General features: G+C 39.8%; 1 non-coding gene across 1 annotated transcript; it reads right to left on the bottom strand.

Moving 5' to 3' along the window:
* Positions 1-4,335: 4,335 nt before the first annotated feature.
* Positions 4,336-4,408, bottom strand: TRNAR-UCG (transfer RNA arginine (anticodon UCG)). The gene has a single exon. It is a non-coding gene; the product is annotated as a tRNA-Arg (tRNA).
* Between the last annotated feature and the right edge of the window lie 592 nt (positions 4,409-5,000).

Here is a 5,000-nt window from a genome sequence, read left to right on the forward strand (position 1 = left end):
CCTATTCAAGTAGCTGAAAGCCTGTCACCACCTCTAGAAACAAGATTCACACCAATCCAATTCATATCATTTTTTCCAAAGGAATATGTTCTGGCCGGTCGAAAATGCATCTCACAAAAATAGGCATTTAAAAATCTACTTTGCAGTGTCAGAACACTAACATGACTGTGAAGTGTACACAAGTAAAATGGGACCGTTTCAAAGTACCTAATCCCTCATAAACTTCTGAGAGGAAGCATGTAATCAATCTACCTAATTTTCTGGAAAAGAACCAGGGAGGATTTTTGTTATCACCTCAGATGGGACTCGAACCCACAATCCCTGTCTTAGGAGGCCAGTGCCTTATCCATTAGGCCACTGAGGCACACATTCATAGCTCTTTTCTAGAGGCATTATTTAAATGTATTCTATGGTCAGACACCGGTGTGTGCACACAGGGCATTTCTCACTTCTCTCTATAAGTAAACTTCCCATTTTCATCCTCTTCCATCCCCTACTTTAACGCTCTATTCTATGCTATAATGGAGACTTTGCAATTTTAGCAAGTGGAGAGAAATTGGAGAACCACTTTCGACTCCACACTTCTTCTTCACTTACTTCTTTTCTCAATATACTGGGCTTAGAAAATGGTATCAAGCCATCCTTATCATCAGCAGGACACGGAAAGAGGCACCAAGTCTCCTAACCAAGTTCAACCACACTCTGCAACTTAACCATTGCACTACAAATTAGGCAATGGGGGCATCAGCAAAGGCAGCCAATGTGCCGATCCTTTATACATTTTGTGTAGTACTTTTCTTACTCGGAGGCAAAATCAGCACTTTAACTGCCCAAATCATACAGATTTTACACATGTACCACTCTATGCACACATAGGCACACACCTTGCAGTTCTTCTACACACACTTAAGCTAAAAACCCATTCTGTCACGTCAAAATTCTGCAAACCTATTACATATTCAGTGCGTCGGCATAGAAGCACTTTTTAATGCCACTAAAATGCACAAGTAGTTAGACTGAAGATGCAACCTGAATGAGTTTACAGTATGTACTCCGCTTTATTAATGATTAGTAATGAGAAAGTGAGGACTACAAGAGTATTGGAAAAGACTTTTTCCACTCTGAATGTAAAGCAGTTTGTGTGACCATTGGCCAAAATCGACCACGAAGGGACTCGAACCCTCAATCTTCTGATCCGAAGTCAGACATCTTATCCATTAGGCCACGCGGTCATCCGCTCACCTGAGATGATTTTTATCATGTAGGTGGTATGCATGGATGGAGAACATATTATTGAAAGGTATTCAGGTTTACATCCCATAGTGTTCTTTCAGCTCTTTTCGCTGGAAGCACTTTTTTGGAATCTATATATTGAGAATTTTATGAGTACGATATGCTTTTGTTTTCCTTTTTCCATACAAACCTCTTTCCTCATGAGTTTAAAGCTCATTTGTATGCTCTACATAGCTCTGGATGTTTCCAGACGTGGAGTGAAACTGTTTCGAAAGTAGTACAAATTGCTTCTTCCTGCATATGCTAATTTTTCACACTCACATAGGTTGTATAAGTTTTATGAATCCTGGCTTGACCTATTCAAGTAGCTGAAAGCCTGTCACCACCTCTAGAAACAAGATTCACACCAATCCAATTCATATCATTTTTTCCAAAGGAATATGTTCTGGCCGGTCGAAAATGCATCTCACAAAAATAGGCATTTAAAAATCTACTTTGCAATTTCAGAACACTAACATGACTGTGAAGTGTACACAAGTAAAATGGGACCGTTTCAAAGTACCTAATCCCTCATAAACTTCTGAGAGGAAGCATGTAATCAATCTACCTAATTTTCTGGAAAAGAACCAGGGAGGATTTTTGTTATCACCTCAGATGGGACTCGAACCCACAATCCCTGTCTTAGGAGGCCAGTGCCTTATCCATTAGGCCACTGAGGCACACATTCATAGCTCTTTTCTAGAGGCATTATTTAAATGTATTCTATGGTCAGACACCGGTGTGTGCACACAGGGCATTTCTCACTTCTCTCTATAAGTAAACTTCCCATTTTCATCCTCTTCCATCCCCTACTTTAACGCTCTATTCTATGCTATAATGGAGACTTTGCAATTTTAGCAAGTGGAGAGAAATTGGAGAACCACTTTCGACTCCACACTTCTTCTTCACTTACTTCTTTTCTCAATATACTGGGCTTAGAAAATGGTATCAAGCCATCCTTATCATCAGCAGGACACGGAAAGAGGCACCAAGTCTCCTAACCAAGTTCAACCACACTCTGCAACTTAACCATTGCACTACAAATTAGGCAATGGGGGCATCAGCAAAGGCAGCCAATGTGCCGATCCTTTATACATTTTGTGTAGTACTTTTCTTACTCGGAGGCAAAATCAGCACTTTAACTGCCCAAATCATACAGATTTTACACATGTACCACTCTATGCACACATAGGCACACACCTTGCAGTTCTTCTACACACACTTAAGCTAAAAACCCATTCTGTCACGTCAAAATTCTGCAAACCTATTACATATTCAGTGCGTCGGCATAGAAGCACTTTTTAATGCCACTAAAATGCACAAGTAGTTAGACTGAAGATGCAACCTGAATGAGTTTACAGTATGTACTCCGCTTTATTAATGATTAGTAATGAGAAAGTGAGGACTACAAGAGTATTGGAAAAGACTTTTTCCACTCTGAATGTAAAGCAGTTTGTGTGACCATTGGCCAAAATCGACCACGAAGGGACTCGAACCCTCAATCTTCTGATCCGAAGTCAGACATCTTATCCATTAGGCCACGCGGTCATCCGCTCACCTGAGATGATTTTTATCATGTAGGTGGTATGCATGGATGGAGAACATATTATTGAAAGGTATTCAGGTTTACATCCCATAGTGTTCTTTCAGCTCTTTTCGCTGGAAGCACTTTTTTGGAATCTATATATTGAGAATTTTATGAGTACGATATGCTTTTGTTTTCCTTTTTGCATACGAACCTCTTTCCTCATGAGTTTAAAGCTCATTTGTATGCTCTACATAGCTCTGGATGTTTCCAGACGTGGAGTGAAACTGTTTCGAAAGTAGTACAAATTGCTTCTTCCTGCATATGCTAATTTTTCACACTCACATAGGTTGTATAAGTTTTATGAATCCTGGCTTGACCTATTCAAGTAGCTGAAAGCCTGTCACCACCTCTAGAAACAAGATTCACACCAATCCAATTCATATCATTTTTTCCAAAGGAATATGTTCTGGCCGGTCGAAAATGCATCTCACAAAAATAGGCATTTAAAAATCTACTTTGCAATTTCAGAACACTAACATGACTGTGAAGTGTACACAAGTAAAATGGGACCGTTTCAAAGTACCTAATCCCTCATAAACTTCTGAGAGGAAGCATGTAATAAATCTACCTAATTTTCTGGAAAAGAAAGAGGGAGGATTTTTGTTATCACCTCAGATGGGACTCGAACCCACAATCCCTGGCTTAGGAGGCCTGTGCCTTATCCTTTAGGCCACTGAGGCACACATGCATAGCTCTTTTCTAGAGACATTATTCAAATGTATTCTATGGTCAGACACCGGTGTGTGCACACAGGGCATTTCTCACTTCTCTCTATAAGTAAACTTCCCATTTTCATCCTCTTCCATCCCCGACTTTAACGCTCTCTTCTATGCTATAATGGAGACTTTGCAATTTTAGCAAGTGGAGAGAAATTGGAGAACCACTTTCGACTCCACACTTCTTCTTCACTTACTTCTTTTCTCAATATACTGGGCTTAGAAAATGGTATCAAGCCATCCTTATCATCAGTAGGACACGGAAAGAGGCACTAAGTCTCCTAACCAAGTTCAACCACACTCTGCAACTTAACCATTGCACTACAAATTAGGCAACGGGGGCATCAGCAAAGGCAGCCAATGTGCCGAACCTTTATACATATTGTGTAATACTTTTCTTACTCGGAGGCAAAATCAGCACTTTAACTGCCCAAATCATACAGATTTTACACATGTAGCACTCTATGCACACATAGGCACACACCTTGCAGTTCTTCTACACACACATAAGCTAAAAACCCATTCTGTCACGTCAAAATTCTGCAAACCTATTACATATTCAGTGCGTCGGCATAGAAGCACTTTTTAATGCCACTAAAATGCACAAGTTGTTAGACTGAAGATGCAACCTGAATGAGCTTACAGTATGTACTCCACTTTATTAATGATTAGTAATGAGAAAGTGAGGACTACAAGAGTATTGGAAAAGACTTTTTCCACTCTGAATGTAAAGCAGATTGTGTGACCATTGGCCAAAAACAACCACGAAGGGACTCGAACCCTCAATCTTCTGATCCGAAGTCAGACGCCTTATCCATTAGGCCACGCGGTCATCCGTCCACCTGAGATGATTTTTATCATGTAGGTGGTATGCATGGATGGAGAACATATTATTGAAAGGTATTCAGGTTTACATCCCATAGTGTTCTTTCAGCTCTTTTCGCTGGAAGCACTTTTTTGGAATCTATATATTGAGAATTTTATGAGTACGATATGCTTTTGTTTTCCTTTTTCCATACAAACCTCTTTCCTCATGAGTTTAAAGCTCATTTGTATGCTCTACATAGCTCTGGACGTTTCCAGACGTGGAGTGAAACTGTTTTGAAAGTAGTACAATTTGCTCCTTCCTGCATATGCTAATTTTTCACACTCACATAGGTTGTATAAGTTTTATGAATCCTGGCTTGACCTATTCAAGTCGCTGAAAGCCTGTCACCACCTCTAGAAACAAGATTCACACCAATCCAATTCATATCATTTTTTCCAAAGGAATATGTTCTGGCCGGTCGAAAATGCATCTCACAAAAATAGGCATTTAAAAATCTACTTTGCAGTTTCAGAACACTAACATGACTGTGAAGTGTACACAAGTAAAATGGGACCGTTTCAAAGTACCTAATCCCTCATAAACTTCTGAGAGGAAG

This window comes from Triturus cristatus, chromosome 4_1 (assembly GCF_964204655.1).
Source record: "Triturus cristatus chromosome 4_1, aTriCri1.1, whole genome shotgun sequence".
NCBI classification, from domain to species: Eukaryota; Metazoa; Chordata; class Amphibia; order Caudata; family Salamandridae; genus Triturus; species Triturus cristatus.